Here is a 17,939-nt window from a genome sequence, read left to right as displayed (position 1 = left end):
GATGAAAGCATGTATACAGTTTTAAAAATGAACAGCAACTTGTTCATTGTTAGCAAAATTCAAGGTCAGGGTATCATTACATATGATGTGGAAGTTGAAGATAATAAATGTGATTGCTCAACTGCGTGTATTGATTGCAATGTTTGCATTCATACACTATCATGCTCTTGTGTTGATTTCAATATAAGATTTGTTATTTGCAAACATATCCACTTTGTTTGCAAGAAGTTTAACATCGTTCGAGAAAACAACTTGAGTTTTCCGAGTACATCTGCCGAGGAAGGAGAGTTACTCATTGATGTAACAGAAAAAGAAGTTTCTGAAAATGTTGAAAAGAATATTATTTTGAAACAGTTACATAAAAGACCTCATAAGGATATAAATGACAAAAAGTTCTTTCTCGAACAATTATGGAAAAATATTTCTTCCCAAATTCAATCATCGGACTCTTTCGAAGATCTGCAGTATGTAGAAGATAATTTGAAAAATATTCAAGGATATTTAGAAGTGAACAAAAAATCTAAACTTGAACTTCAAACTTCCAAATCTATCCCTGCTAATAAAAAAATATGTCCTCAAAGAACCTTCAAAATTCCAAAACGAAAACAGAAAAAGTAGATGTAATTAGCAATGAACTTTTTAATCTGAAGCATTTCATTTTTGTTTACCTTTTTTCAGTCTTCATTGATTGTTATTGTTTAGATTAAGGGGGGTGCTGGTTATATTTGTCAAGTTTACCTTTTAAAAATATATGCTGTCATAGGTGTACAGAAAAGGAGAAACTGAATATTAAGTTAAAATTTTAAAAATGCCAAAAATCACTATGCTTTAGTATCCTTATGTTAACAATGTTTATAACGAACTTAATGATTTAAATAGATACATGAACTTTGTATGAATCATCTATAAGTTATTCCCATGATTCTTGTGATTTTTCTAGTTATACATATTAAAGAACTGTAATGTGCATTCTTTCTGGTATTTTAATGTTCAACTAGAACTCTAGATGTTTAATAGCCCTAAATTACTATTAATGATCTTGATCAGTGATTAGTGTTCCTTACTGACGTGCCTGTTCTGGTCGATGTTTGAAAATTTATTTTTCATAGTAAAAATTGTTAAAAAATACTTCTGAATAAATTGTTACTATATTTTAAGCAAATTGGGTTTATTTGTATGTGAACTCTTTGTACTCTTTCTTTATAATATAGTGTGCTACAAAGATATCAAAAGACATATCTATCAAGAAATTAAGTATCAATCGATGCAGAATTGCTTATAAATATAAAACAAATTTTCAATCTCTATATTAATTTAAAAGATGTTTCATTTTTTATTTATTTTAAATTAACAACTATACTCAATGTGGAAAAATTTAGGAGTTGAATGGAAATGCATCGACATTTTACAAAAAAGTATAGATAAACCTTTTCTATATTAAATGGCATGAAATAAATATATTACAGTTAAAAACTTAGATCTAAATGTTCGGATTTCATCCGAATGTCCAGTTAGATTTTTAACCTAATATTTGTTGTTCAGTATTCTGCAAAATATGCTATTTGATGGATCTCGAACTATTAACTTTTTTCTAACTTATTAATTTTTTAGCAACTTTCCAGTTAAATAGAATAAAAGTATACTGCTAATATTGTAGGACAGTTTTTGGGTCAACATTGGGTCTTCAGTACACACAAACCTTTCAATCAAACGTAATTTTCTACTATGTTTTACTACATGGTAGAATTGTGTGTAACTTGAAAAGGATATTTTATCAAATTATTATTGTAAGATGAATATAGCATATATAACTATAACCAAACCCAGGGCCATAACCAAACTTTTGTTTTTGGGTAAATTTGAGATTTTGTAGTTTTTATATTACAAACAGTTAGAGGTAAGATCTGAGCCTTGGCTTCTGACTCTTATAGCTCATAATCAGTAAAGTCGGACCTTGCAGCCCTACTCCCTTGTGTGTTTATTAGATAATCAATGCCTATTCAATAAATAAAACATGTTAAATATCAAGCATTGTATGTTCAATTTTAAAGAAATTCGATGCTATCACCTGAAATGTAAAACTGCAAAAAAAAAAATCTCATGCTTAAGAACTTATATAAAACAAAATTAGGGAAATAGAAAACAGACTAAAGTAAAATCCCTCTAATGCGGACACTAACGGGACAAACTTTTTTTTCCGCAATAGAAAAGTGTCCGCAGGACAGGGGTTTAATAAAGTTATTTGCATTGGAACTGGGGAATAAAAAAATGTCCGCCTTTGAGGGTTGTCCGTTAGAAGGGCGTTTTACTGTACATTCAAATCCAATTATCTACAGGTTTTCTAAATCTGAAGAAAAATGCTGTAGTTTCATTAAAAAATTATGTTCTTTACCTTTTTGCCTTATAGTTGCAATAAAAATAAATACGGAAGGTGCAACACTTAAGTTTGCAAATTTTACATACTACTAATTTCATTTTTCGAATGAAGTTGAAAAAAATAAATTACTTTTTGAAATGAAATTGAAAGCAAAAAAAAGTGCAACAATGAGCATTTTGTAAAATAATTTCCGAAAACTTCAGTGGGGGGGGGGGGGGGGACAGCCCTATAAACCTCCTTGCATATGGCCCTGTTTCATTCACAAAAAATGAAATTTATTTTTATAAATGCTCTGCAAAATGTCCAAATTTAAATGAAAGTGAACTGAAACATTAAGGTTATGACAGTAAATTACTGCACCTAAGCCAGGGCTAAGGCAGAACCTCATGCAATATAACATATATTTGCATTAAGTTGATGATTAATGATGCAGAATGCTTACTTTAAAAGGAATTAAGATAGCATCTTTAGTTAAACATTTGATTGTGTATAAAATAATTTGGATGAACTTTAGTGATGAAAACATTTTGGGCAGTTACTCATTAAAAAAAAAAAAAAAAAAGAATCTTAAATTTAGATAAATTCAATCAATAATACCTTTAATTATATATTCCAGTAGATTCTGTGCAATGATCAATCAAAGACAATTGATCAATCCTTTAAAATACAGCTAACACAAATACAAATCAAATTTTTCATAAAATTCTTAAACTCAATGTTGACTCTAATCAAGTATTCATAAGTCTTGTTAAAAAATTCAAAACATGAACCGAGTACAGATTTAATAATTTTCAGTAAGCAAAGTATACAATTCATTTTTTGCTCTTTTTTTTCTTTGTTTTTCTAAAAAATTAATTAAGTAGAGAAGAAAGTGATTTTATAATAATAACGACTCAAAAGTACAATTAGAACAAAAGAAACGTAGCTTGAAATGTAACTCGTAGGTAGGGCGCCCCAAATTAAGTTTGGGAGGGCAGAAATTCTTAATTTGCGGAACAGAATTTCAAATTCTGCCAAATGATAAAATACGGTTATACACATATCGATCTTATAAAAAGGGATATTCTGACATTTGAAATCAATCTTGCAAAGATGTCTCCAAATCGTAGTTAGAGAATATTTGCCGAATAATAATTTTCCAGGAGTGAAGTTACCTCAGCTTGTAGAAAAATTTTATTTTAAAATATAAAAAACTTGATAAGCATTATTGCTGTTTCAATTTGAAACCAGTAGATGGCGCCACTATTTTAAATTCAGCAAGAAATATTCCTCCTTTCCCCACCTGCAATAATAATGGAATGATCCACTTCCATAGGGAGTGAGTTTGGAAATGAAGGGCTAGTCAAAATCTTCCCTTCTTCAGTGCTATTGCTCCATAGTAGGTGTAAACCTAACCTGGAAGCGAGGTGATGCAGTGATTAGGATCTGCTTAGCCTTCACAATGCTACCATTAGCTTTGCCTCAACTATTGTAGTATTTTTATCGTTATCATCTATTCCGATAACAGATAAGAAAATACAGGATTGCATCATGAGCAACTTAGATTCTGTGAAATGTAAATTAGTTAGGAAAAACGCAATACTTAAATGGTTATAATTAAATTAACTACACATGATTTCCAGAGAGGAACAAAGATAAGTTTTTAGTGCCAATCGCTTAAAGTTTAACGCGTGTCAATATTTTTTTTTTAGTATGGAGCATTTTTAAGAAAAGAATGTGAAGTTTCGTGATGGTAACTTCTTACTATTTCTGAAATACCTACATTTACACTAAAAGGAATGAAATAAAAAAATTTTGAAAAAAAAATAGAACCGACTTCAAAATTGCTCTAAAAAGTGAAAAATAATTTTATTCTTTAAACACCATCGATAATGCTTTTAAACATAATTTTTGAAGTTGGCGCAAAAACGATAGATAAAATCATTCACAGCCATAACTCAACTACAACTATAAATTTAACCAGGCCCAGTTTCTTCACTATCACATAAATTATGCATTGATGACAGCATATTTGAATAACGATATAAATGTTTCGTTCGTAACTTTGGATGCTTTTCTGAAAAAAAATATGAACGAAGCATGGTTACACTGGATTTTACGTTTTGTTTTTGCGCCAACTTCAAAAATTGTGTTTAAAAGCATTATCGATGGTGTTTAAAGAATAAAATTATTTTTCACTTTTTAAAGCAACTTTGAAGTCGGTTCTATTTTTTTTTTTTTTTTTCAAAATTTTTTTATTAAATGTTTCATATCGTGGGGTTACATGTGATCCAGTATCAGACTCCTGGTATTTTAAATCTGTCTACTCCTTTTCTCCTGAATCAGTCCGACTCCGACGCCCTGGTGAAGAGTTCGTTTCGTGCCCAACATCGTGTGTTAGTGGACTATGAGGATGCGCAAAATCGTCAATGTCCGTTCTTTAAATAGCAGTTGCAAAGATAAGAGAACCATGATTGGTAAATTTTCGGGCATGGAATCATTCAACTCGAGCAAGAACATTCAATACAACCCAAGATGCATTGAGTGCTAAGCATTGTGGTCTCGCAAGTACAGTACAATTTCGTCAATCCGGCTCCCGGTTATACGGGTTTTTTGTCTTTTCGGGATCAAATTTGTGTAGAAAAAAATGTATTCACTTGCAGTTGTAAATCATGATAGCAAGAATGGAATTATAATTGCACCAAATATTCGCTTTTTATGTTGATTAAATGTACAACTTCCACATAGATCGTCGTACAATAAACTATAGTAATCTAACAAACAACATGGTGCACTTAGAGCGTCAGTATGACACCAGCTGAACTATAAATGATAAAGTGTTTGCAAGAAGCTATCCTGCGTAATTTTGTCACAAAGCATAATTTTTTACCGCGATAAAAAATAAGTCTGCTTATTTAAGAACGTGTTTTTTTTACGACCCATACTCCCCTCTACCCGGATGTTCGTTTTACCGGATTGCCTTTGTTCTCAGTTTTATGAACAAGATTGTACTGTTTAGTAACGGCAGAAAAAAAATAAGGAAAATGGTTCGACACTCCGTTTGATTTTTCTTTTTTTTTTGGGGGGGGGGGGTTATGTCAAAGATCTTGTTTCTCAAATACCGACCAAAAACAATGCAAGAACTTCTTGAACGCATCTGTGCAACATTAAGAACTGTTGACAGAGTGATACTACAAAAATATGAAGCTTTGACTGAGGGAAACTACAAAATGCGAGGACCGGATTGGATTACAAAAGCTTGACCGCACAGAGATGGCGGATGACTTTGACGCGAAATCATCATTTATGTCATTTGTAAAAGGTATAATCATTCAAAAAGCACCCAGTAGCAAGAGTAGTTCTGGTTAATCTTATCTATTACAAAATAATGAAAAACAACCTATTACAAATGGCACAAATGATGTTTCCGCTTCAAGGCCATAAACTATCTCTCCTTGGTCAAGCTTTATATTCCTCTTTACCTTCATGTATCTCTTATTCTAGTATGAACAGTGTTTTCGAAAATGAGATTTTTTAAACTGGGGTCCATCATTTGTACTTACTCTGTATATTTGAGCCTTAAGTTCTGTATTATTATTCAACATTTTCCAGCTCACAACCTTTCTTTCTGAAGCTTAAAACTTGAGATATTTGGTCGTTAGTGCGTTACTTTTCTTTTGTATTCTTGATTTCTAATAGTTAATACACCTTACCAATGTTCTAATTCCGTGAAATAACCGATTGCTCTAAATTAGCAATATGTAAACTTATCACTAAAACCCCACGAGTGTTATTAGGGAAGAATGTTTTCATTTAATGAATGCTCCTTCACCTACATAAGTATTAAAATTTAAAAAGTCTACATGTAAATCCTTTACCAAATTACTGTGGTTGGTATATTCTCCACATGTATTTATCCAATTTTCTATTGAAGATTTTTGGTTTTCTGACAAACTTCTGAGACTCTCACAGAACGACGCATTTTCATCCTTTAACTTGTCGATTCGTGAAGATATGTCTACAAACCCATTTTCATGAAAGCTGTAATATTCACCTAGAATGGAAATTATACATTTTACTTATTTCAAAACTCTTTTCAAAGCTTGTAATCTTTAAGAAAAAAATTGTTTAATAAAGATTAAATTATATGGAAATTCATTTCTGCACGAGATAACAAGTTTTAGACGGCATCATGAACGAGTTTCTTCGAATATTTGATTAACAAAACAAAAAGATTTCATTTTTAAGCATTAAGAGTTTTTAAACGTTCAGAAGAGGAGTTTGTTGATTCTGATAAGTGTGAATTCCATAACGTAGTTTGGCTATATTGAAACAACTCTGCCACGCATTGTTAAAATAACATTTAATCTCATTATCCTTTAGATTTTTTGAAAAAAAAAAAATCCATTAAACAAAAATTTTGCTGTATTTGTTTAAAACACAAACTTCAATAAAAATTGATGCTTTAAAATTTTGTTTCAGCTATTTTAAATCATTTTCAGCATTACCTTAGAATAAAGCAAAATATTCGAAATATATTGGCAAAAATGCGACTTACAATGCTTCAATAAATTAAAGTTTTTGACTGGGTGCCAACGATTCAAAAAGAGGCAGACTTCTATATGAGAATATTTCTTTTATTAGTTCACTAAGCAGAAAATAAGAGGGATGCGTTTGAGTAATGAATCAAATATCTGAAAAATCTCATTAATTTGCATCGATGTGTAACTTAGCAATGCATTGCTATGTACGTATTAAAAAAACTGAATTTGTTTTAAATATTGAAACAATTTTCCATCAGTAGACTATTTAAAACAATTTTTGCAATAATAAGTGAAAGAAAAACGAGCTGATGTGTGCATCACATGACTTCCTTTTACTCCAATTTAATGATAATAATGCTTCATAGTAAGCAAAGAAACGTTTCAAATATTTTCACCCCAAGTTTGTTGCGAACTGGAGCAAAGAAAACGTTTTATATAGATCAATTTTCCCAATATTGGCAGTTTTAATGAGATTCAATGGTTAACTCTCTAAATATGGCCAAATTGAAACCAGATTTTAAAAAAAACACCAAATTTGTCACCAAATTGGTGACAAAACTTGGCGACCAAAAGCTTGGTGATACATTGCCTAGTGTTTGCCAAATTATAACACCACTTGAGTTTGCCGTGAGATTAACAATGATTAAGCCCTAAAAAGGTGTAAAAGATCCCTTTGGAACATCCAAAAGCAACCAAAAGGGGAGGTGCACAACTATAGACTCCACTAGGAGTCTACGTACCAAATTTCAGCTTTCTAGGACATACCTTTTTTTAGTTATACGAGATACATACGCACATACGGACGTCATGAGAAAACTCGTAATAATCTGGGGGATCGTCAAAATGGACACTTCGGGTGCCTATACGTTCTTAGGCATATATCCACGACTGGTCGGGTTTATAAAAAAACTCAATATTCATTCAGGAGCGAGCCAAATGGAAATTAAGGCCAATTTTTGAGTGAAGTATTTTTTGTGACTACAATGCTTCCTTTTCTGTAAAAGGAAATAAAAAACACTCAAAAAGGGATAGACACTGGGAAGAACTTAAAATAAAGCTTTAAAGATGTACCATTATTTCACGGAAATGAAAAGAATACGCAATAAAAGTTTCGGAAAACTTGATGAGTGATTTCCATTAACTTACATTTTAGTTTCATGCTCTAAACGTATAATCATTTGGAATAGCAGCAAAGATATTGTCTATGGTTTATGGTAGCAGTACAGTGTGGCATGGTAACTTGATTCCTGAAATCGGACGAACTCATTTATATTGGTTTAAATGAAAAATTCTTAGATAGCTTCAATATCGCAACTCAAACCTGATTTCTTCGCCCGTTCGCCCCTATTTTAACAAACGGAATCGTTAAAGCCTCAACGAATCGGAAATCCCTTATTGCCTCGCTATAGCAGGATATTGTTGTAACTTGCTTTGAAAAACTGTATCGTTATGGGATAAATGCGATCTTTAAGTGCCATATTAAGGCGTTCTGGTTTGTCAATTGAAAAACAATCCCGTGACAAACAATGCATGGAATATTACAGTAGTCCTCAAATTTCGCAAAATGTTTGCTTAAATGAGAGCACATGACTCTGCAAAACTGTGCGTTGCGTACGAAAACTTAAGTATTCATTTATCATTAACTTTTTGAACATTTTATGATACCGTTATCCGAAGATTTATTCATAGTTGATCTTGCATTTAGAAAGTTATTTAAACTCGCCTCATATCGAAATGAGTAAAGAACTATTTCAGCCCGCAACAAATATATTTCCCTGTACAACGCAGAACCCAGATTAAAATCTTAGAGAATGCATGCATCTATGAGAAAAATGAGCCTAAGAAAATGAGATGACAAGTAAAAACTTGTTAAAAAAGACTGACATTTTACAAAAAAAGGAATTCCTTGTTTTGTGTGCGTATAATGCTGGCATTATTTTACAAGTTTAAAAATTTTGAAGAAAAATCTTCTCAGGAGTCTAGTTTTTAATAATATATAAATAAGAAAGTATTTTTCAGGTGATTACTTGATTTCAAAGAGGCTATTCACGCAAGGGAATTCGCGTTTATCAATGCCGAAATTCAAGTGTTCAGTTTTGATACTTTAAACTTTTAGCTAAAACCTGCCTAGTATTCATTCTGCTGCTTATTGAATGCATGTACTACCGACAGAGTAATTTTTTAAAATGATGAATCAAATTGAAAACCTTAACAGAGCTCAATACACACTTAAGACACTAGAGCCGTACAACAATGATGAATCGGACTACTGCGTTACTATAAATGATTCATTGGTTTCAGAAAAGCTATACATCTAAATGTATTGCACGAAAAACAAAGGGGGGTTATGAAAATAACCACAAACTCATCAAGATTTGGAATTGTTAACCAGGTGGTAACACGAGTGCAGTATTTAATGGCGGCAAAGCAAGAAAAGCTGATTTGCGTGTGTGTCTGTGTTACGTCTTGGTGGTAGCGTCTACCATTGTCCTGGTTAAGTCATCATTGCCACATGGATGCTATCCTAGAGTTCTTCTTCGATTTTGATAGTGGGTACATGAACAAAGTCATTTATGTTCCCCCAAAGAACATGACCATGCAAGAACGTATTACCCCGAACCATAAATGCATATTCTATTTTAAAAACGTAATTCTTGTAGCAACCCTGCATTGCACCATTTAAAAAATACTGCTTTTGTATTACCGCCTGGTTAACTCAGTTCGAAATTTTGATAAGTTTGTAGTTATTTTCATATATTCCTCATCCTCGTACGTGCAATACTTTTGGATACGTAGAGTTTCAAAAACGAATGAATCATTTGTAGCAACCCTATAGTTTTAAGCCTCCAGCACTTGCGTCAAACTTAGTGACTAAAGAGCTTGCAAGAATGAGGCTTTCTTGAATCACCTATTTCCTTCAAAAAAGTATAAAAATATATTTAGTTTGAAATATTTCCTCAACTATTTATTCAAAATGTCACATGTTGTACAAAATAATACTTGCTGAAATACATAAAAGTGTTGTTGAAACAAAAAAGTTTTCCCTTCTTTTTATGAGCATTTTGCTCGTATCAAGACATTTGGGGGCTAAGAGATAAATAAACGATAGTATTCTTATTTTACTCAAAGAACATATTGGCAAACATCTCAGTACAGGGTGCAAAGAAAGTGAAACCAATTTTTATTTAAGTTGAAGTAATGAAAATCATACTTAATTGCTTTTGAAGTTGATTTATGTAGGATTTACATTTGGCAGTTTGAGTGTTTACTTGTTCCTGAACTTCTGAAGCACTTTTCAAAACACTGTTTTTGAAAACCTGCAGATATCCTACGCTTTTAATTCGGATCGACTGTAACTTTTCTAATTTCTCGGAAAGAGCCTTACGCTCACTTTCTTTTTGCAACAGTTGTTCTTTTACCTGAAAAGAAATGAATCTTAATTTTTTTAATCTCTAAATTCATTCTTGCATGTCTGACGCTGCTTATATTAAGAATTTATTTCACTAAAAAGGTGTCTCTGAAATATATTCCGAAAAATATCGTTTTATTGACGTAACAAAATGTTTTATGTACAGGGTGTCTCGAACTTCCTGTACAAACATAAAGAGGAATGAGAGAACATCCCTCGGCATCTTACAGTCATAACGGAAAGCATCGGCAGAAACGCCAGTTGCACGTGGCAGCAATAAAGACACGGGAAAACAAAGCAGATATAATTGCAAAATTTTAAATCATTACAGAGTATATCGTCACCTCAGAGCAACAGTAAGATATCTTAGTGTTATTTTTAGGATTAGATATCTTACTGTTGCCACGAGGTGACGATATATTAGAATTTGTCCCCCTTGGCACTTGTGCACCATGTCACCAACATGCCATGGGTTCAAGATCATTTGCTAAGATAACTGGTGTTACGCAAATCACAGTTACAGCAACTGCATTCATGAATCTCGAGCAACTTCGTATCAGAATTCACAGGAGTGTATATAAATCGTCGCCTCAGAGCGACACAAACACATCCAATTCCAGGAATAATACTAAGATATCCTACTGTTGCTCTGAGGCGACAAAATGTTCTTCAAGGCATCTTAGAGAAAATAAAGAGATTAGAGGCCCTGCAAGACCGAAGCACCAAGCGTAATCTAATAGTTTCCAAAGGTCAGGTCCAAAGGGGCAGCTAAAGCTTGACCACGGAGAGACGGCGGCTGACTTTGAAGCGGAAACATCGCTTGTAACATTTGTAATAGATTGTTTGTTACTACAGTGAAACTTATGTAAGTGGATCACTTGCGGTACATTTCTTTAGTTGTCAACTTAAACAGGTGATCAACTTACACAAGTTAATTTATATGATATAGGACTAATACCATGCTCGAAAAAGTGGTTAATCTAGACAGGTGGTCAATTTAACAGGTTTTACTGTAATTCGTAATAGGTAGGATCAGCGAGCAACCGCTTGTTACTACTATGCGCTTTCTGGCAGATTATACTTATTACAAATGACACAAATGGTTTTCCCGCTTGAAGGTCATCCGCCATCTCTCCGTGGTCAAGCTTTAGTAAGAATGCATCTTGTTGCTATATCATGAGATTGCATCTTGTTGAATCCACATTTGATGCCTATCATATGCGCGAATTAATGTGAAAGTAAAATCGCGGAATTAGACTTTTCATAAATAATTTCAGAATTAAATTTCTACTTATTTAGAGTTGTAGATGCAATTTAAACATATTTGCATATGTTTGATATCTTTACTCCTCAATTTTCTATCTAATTATTGTATGTTGAGATTTTTTTTTTTTTTTTTTTACTTTATTATAGCTCGAAAACAATTATTGAAATTACTAACGTTTTTCAGATAACGTTTCGAGCAGTTTCTGTGGGTAAAAAGCATAAGTCATTTGAGTTCTAGTTTTGCGTACTCTGAGTAGTAAACTTGACTAAACAGTGGGTAACTCAATATTTAGTAAATAAAAGATGGTTATCAGCTTCCATAATTACCTAAAAACGCAAAGTAGTACACGATCCGAATGATTGTACTTTGAAGAGGTTTTTTTTTTTTTTTGTAAACTGTCAATTACTGTTTTCTTATATTATTCATTAAAGACGACTACAATTTATTTTTTACTACATAACTCATTTACTAGTTTTATTCTTATATCATAAAATTACTTTTTCTCTTGGACCTCTGCGGATTATTAATTTCTTATATTTTTTACTTAAAAATAGAGAAGTAGCTCATAATTTTTAAGGCAAAGGCTTCATTCAGTTACTTTCACACATCCGAAAGAACTTAGTTTTCAAACGTTACTTTTCGTTTTTCAATTTCTACAAAAAGTTTTTTTTTTCCAAAATAAGGCGAAATTAAAGAATTTCACATCACATTTTCAACCATGCTCTTTCAAAACACTTTTTTTGAAAAGTTATTAGCAATTCTATTGTCCGACCAAACTTACACCCCTGATCAACAGACGATTCAACCCGCGGTCAGACAGCCAAACCGCCGCACATAGGAGTATTTGGCCAGTAAAACCGGACAAAAACCAAAATTTAAAAGTTTGACGAAAGTTGTTTTAAACCTGCTTTACTTCAAGTTAGATAACTGTTCTATCTATGGACAGCAGTAAAAATCTCACCTGTTGCATTTCCGTTGGTGTACTCTAGTCGAAACTTGGACATTGTTGGAACCTCTCGCTTTTGCTTTCGACGCTTTTCGTGCTAAGTCTCCGTTTTATTGTTACTGTATTTAAATGCGATGGAATTTAGTAAAACAAACTTTTGAGTATGGAAAAGGGAGATATATAGCTCCATCTAAAATTCTGCTTCGTCGAATTATTTTATTATTTCTCAATTTTTTACTCTGTGAAATTAAGTCAAGATTGGGTGTTTATTTTTCTCTAAAATTTTTAGAAATTTAAGTTTTTGTTTACTTTCCGGGCCGAGTCGGGCTGTACTTTTGTTATGGGCATAAAATATAAACTGCTATGATATTCTGTAAAAACATCTTCCGCCCATTTTCGCCATTTTGTTTTTTAAGAGTTTAAAGTTGGTGAGTAAAAAAGGCTTAACTATTTCAAGTTCGGAAATTTTTCTTATTTCCTTATAAATTCTTCTGACACTGTCAAATCTTTCACCGGAATAGGATTACATGATATTATGAAAGAATTCAAAGCCATGATACTCTATAAAAAGTTTACATTGTTGGAAGGAAAACTTGAGGAATTAGGGAAATAGGCAGATCATATTGAGTCGTGTTTTCAAGTATTTTTAAACCGAGTTCAATTGTAAATAGGCTTCTGAATGCTATATTTATGATCGTTTCTTGAAAAATAAAGAACAATAACTGAGATATTTCATTACTGGTATACAAAATCTGCGCAATTAGCAGAAACCATCAAAGTCCTTTCAAGAACTAAATTGTAAAACTAAAGAACTACAAAATCAGGTACCTGTTGAAGAGATGACAAATGTGGTTGGTATAAGCCAGTGCACTATAAAAACAATGATAAATCCAAGATCATAAAATAACTAAATTCTTTACCAACCGGATCAACCAAACTTCGAAAAAACTATTAGTTAATCTATAATAATCTACCTGTTGTTATGAAACAGACACCTCAAGAGGCTCTCGCAATCTTTGCAGACAGACTTCCCTAGAAAGCAGTGGGAAGAAATTAAAATGATAACAAAAGCAATTACCCCTAGATGTTCAATTTCAGAAAGTGTTTGTTTAGGAGGAATGTTAGCCGGATGAGAACCCTGTACGAGTTACAGATACCGTCTCTGAAATTCAACTTCACGTACTGCTTAACCACGATAGGTTACAACTGTATAAATATAATAGTACATGGGGGAGAAACGTCTTCAGAGGGAAAAAAGCAAAATATGGTGCTGATATAAAAATAGACCTATGATGAAAACCAGTACACACAGTATAAATAAAGATTTTAAAACGTTACCGAAAACGATGCAAATATTAAACAGAGCTCACACTACTAGTTGTAATTATTGATGGTAAAGGAAACAAAGTTACAAAAAAAATATTATTCCTTCTTCTGTTAGATTTTGTCGGCCTATACGAGTAAGGTTATCATCCTATGCCTAAAAGTATATATAAATTTTGATGACAGATGCTGAAGTTTACCTCTCAAGCAATCCAACCAATTGCTTAGTTTCCAGAGAAAAAAAGCTGTAACCCGAAATAAGCGCATCACCGAGTACATTTTTCACGGTAATTTTCACGAGTAGACTGTAACACATGCAGACTAAACAGACATTTAGGAAATTCTAATCCCTACTAAAGAAGTGGTAGTAGACCTAGGCAGCTCTAAAGAACAAAGTCGTTTTCCTTAGGAGGAGTAAATATGATTGCAAGACGTAAGCACGCTGTAATAAATACTTAGATGAGCAACCTTTTAATTGCAGTAAGTGTATAGAAGAGGAAAAAAAGATAATTTTTTAAGAAATATCTTTTTTTCTTTAAATAAACACCTTATTTTGATCTAGTAGCAAGTTTCAAAGCATTATATGACAAAAAATCGCATCAAATAATTTTGTCCGGTTTTTTGATACAAATACTCCCATGTGCGCCGGTCAAATACTTCTTCAAGCAGTTATGCTTCAATCTGCGGTTTAGGTGTCTAACCAATGCACATAGGAGTATGTGTATAAAAAAACGGACAATATTATTTTATGCGATTTTTTGTGACAATGTATTGAAACTTAATACTCGATCAAAGTAGGGTGTTTATTAGAAGAAAAAAAAAGATGTTTCTTAGAAAATTATTGTTTTCCTCTTCTATACACTTATTGCTATTAAACGATTGCTCATCTAGTATTTATTGCTGCGTGCTTGCGTCTTGCGATTATCATATTCACTGCTTCTAGGAAAAAAAAAACTTTTTAGAGCTGCCTGGGTTTACTACCACTTCTTAAGGGGTTAGAATTTCGTAAGTGTCTGTGTAATATGCATCTGTTACGATCCAATCGTGAAAATTATCGTGAAAAATGTAATCGGTGATGCTGCTAGGGCCTTATGCGAGTTACCAGCTGCCTTCTCTGAAAACTAAACAATTGGTTGGATTGCCTTGTAAGGCAAACTTCAGCACCCGGCATCAATAATTTAAAAATACCTTTAGACATACTCGTATGGGTCAGCAAAATCTAAAAGAGGAAGGAACAGCATTTTATAATTTTGTTTCCTTCACCATTAATAATTACAACTAGTAGTGTGAGCTCTGTTTAATATTTGCATCGTTTTCGGTAACGTTTTAAAATCTTTATTTATACTGTGTCTGCTGGTATCCATTATGGCCCTATTTTTATATCAGTACCATATTTTGCCTTTTTTTCTTCTGAAGACGTTTCTACAACCTGTAATATATATATTTATACAGTCTCAACCCATCGTGGTAAAGCAGAACACGAAGTTGAATTTCAGAGAGAAGGCATCTGTTACTCGTACTGAGACCGCTTCCGGGTAACATTCCTTTTAAGAGCCATTATTTTGAAATTCAGACAAAAAACGGAAATTTTGGCAGTGACCATTTTTGATTTTCCTAATTTTTTTATATGTCAAAGTAGGTCATAAGAAGTGAAGTGAACATTCTGAAATTTTTAGCCTTCCAAAAAATTTTCTTTCGCTCGTTAAAAATTCCCAAAGTTTGAGGTTTTGCAGCGCTTTTTTAGAAAAATTCTATAAGTCGCATTTCAGTGCGCTATAGCTCTTTACAGAAACACCACCTCACGGTTATGTTTATATATATTGGTTGTACTGTATCTTGTGATGATGACTTCGTAGTTGTTTTGGTTGGGGATTGTTGCTTTCTTCAGATAAGGGGTCGCAAAGTATGGATTTTATTCGTTTTCACGCAAGTTTAACCCATTACCCGCTGGTGTTGCGTTGACGCAACGGTTATAATAAATATCCATAGAAACTACACTAGAAATCTAATTTTTTTATCGATTGCTAATTTGAATTTAAGAATATTAGTAGAAATATGTTAAATAGAAAAATTGCTTTAAATTTCTTTTTTTATGTATGATAAAAATTGTTTCTCTCACATGGTTTTTTTTTTTTTTTTTTTTTGACTAAATTTGTGATCCAGTTTTCTGTCAGAAAAAATTTAAAAAAAAACAATGTTTTGGTTTATATATGAAATACTTTTAGTCAAGGTCACTTTTTATCAGATTATTCCTCAAAGAAACTGCTTCTGCTGGGGAGGAGGGAGAAGTAAAAACTGGCGTTGCGTTGACGCAACGTCAGCGAAAAAGGGGTAGACTGACTGTCTGTCTCAATTGCTTTAGGGTAGAACTATATTTCATTTTTACTCTGCGCGTTTTGACTGTGGAAGCTTTTTTTTTCGTCTCTGCCTTTCGAAATGCCCAGAACAAGATATCTAACTTTGGAAGAAGCATTGGAACAGATTTTCGAACAAAACTCAGATGATGATGATAATGAAAATGAAGAAACATATATTGTTGTTGTACCACCAGAAATAACAAAAGCTAGTGATGAAGAAGAAGGCAATGACAACATTTTAAATAATGATAATGAAGTTTTACCGGGCGATACTGCAGGCGAAGTTGAAGTCTACGTAAAAAAAAAGTTCAATTGTTCCAAATCCAGTAGTAAAAAAACTAAAATACGAAAAACAGAAGATTGGCGATGGACAAAACAGGAACCAATTGATAGGTATCAACCAAAAAATGAAGAACAGGTCCCCATTCAAGCTGTAAGACACACTCTAGAAGGTAAAGCTAGTGTTGATATTTTTAATCTTTTTTTTTTATTCCAATATTTTATCGCATCTTGTAGAACAAACAAATTTGTATGCCCTGCAAAAACGATGGAATGACAACGCTGTTGTGACTATGGGTTCAACCTATGGTAAAATTGAGCCTGTCAAAAACGTTTCTCGCTATTCCAGAAACCAGAAGAAAAAGATTTCTGTTCCTCAACCTTGTATAATTGAGCAATACAACATGAAAATGGGGGGGTATTGATTTGTGTGACAATTTAGTTTCAAATTACAGAATTAGAGTCCGAGGGAAAAAATGGTGGTGGCCAATATTCTCCAATTATATTGATGTTGCATTAACCAATGCTTGGAAACTTTCAAGACTATCGAAAGAAGAAAATAGAAAGTCACTATTGGATTTTAGGCGAGAGGTTGCACTTCATCTTTTACAGACCCCTTATGATAGTGACATGAAAAAGAAAAGTCCAGCTACAGGACGGCCAAGCAAATTCAGCTTACCAATGGGGGATATTTTATCGTAAGGTCGACAGACAATAAAAGACTACGCTGCAAGAATTGCCACAGCCAAACTATTTATCGCTGCAATGTTTGTGAGGTTGCACTTCATCACGATTGCAGCGAAGTTTTTCATGTGTAACTATAAAAAATCGATGTTTACTCAAAATTTAAAATTTCTGAAATGCATTTATGTGCCTATTTTATATAAATTTCAATTTCTTCTAAAGTGCTCGGAATGGTTAAGAGCCATAACTAAGATTATAAAAATTTCCTGTGTATAAAAAGCATTGAAACTGCTGAAGAATTTCTGATAAAACTACTTAGCATTAATACTCCTTTTCCGCTGACGTTGCGTCAACGCAACACCCTATATTTGTAAAAGCAAGTGCATTTTTATTCTTTTTTAAGCATATTACTATTATATAGGTTCAGAATGATAACTTTTATGATTTTTATTCAAAAAAATAACGATTTCGAGTTTCGGCGGTTAATGGGTTAATCTGCGTTATTTCCCCAAAAAAGCCACCCCCCGAAAAAAAAGTGACATATACTGAAAGTTTATACTATGAAGAGAGTAAATAGCACAAAATTTGTTTGAGGTTTAATTTTTTTAGGAGAAAAATGCCCTGATATTTTTCAAATTTTCAAAAATTGTGCTTCTTTGATCGCAATTAACTCAAAACAGCATCACTAGGAAAAAAAACCTTTTATATATTATGGTACCTGGCTATGTGTAAAACATCATGAAAAGAAAACAGCATGGGATCTATTCTTGTTTT

At 32.6% G+C, this 17,939-nt stretch overlaps 1 protein-coding gene across 1 annotated transcript in view; it reads right to left on the bottom strand.

Moving 5' to 3' along the window:
- Positions 1-17,939, bottom strand: part of LOC129219029 (kinesin-like protein KIF11-A) — a 75,902-nt gene that overhangs the window by 22,683 nt on the left and 35,280 nt on the right. The window lies entirely within an intron of this gene.

The sequence above is a fragment of the Uloborus diversus genome, chromosome 3, assembly GCF_026930045.1.
Source record: "Uloborus diversus isolate 005 chromosome 3, Udiv.v.3.1, whole genome shotgun sequence".
NCBI classification, from domain to species: domain Eukaryota; kingdom Metazoa; phylum Arthropoda; class Arachnida; order Araneae; family Uloboridae; genus Uloborus; species Uloborus diversus.
Note: the sequence above shows the minus strand (reverse complement) of the source record. Positions and strands in the feature narration are given on the sequence as shown.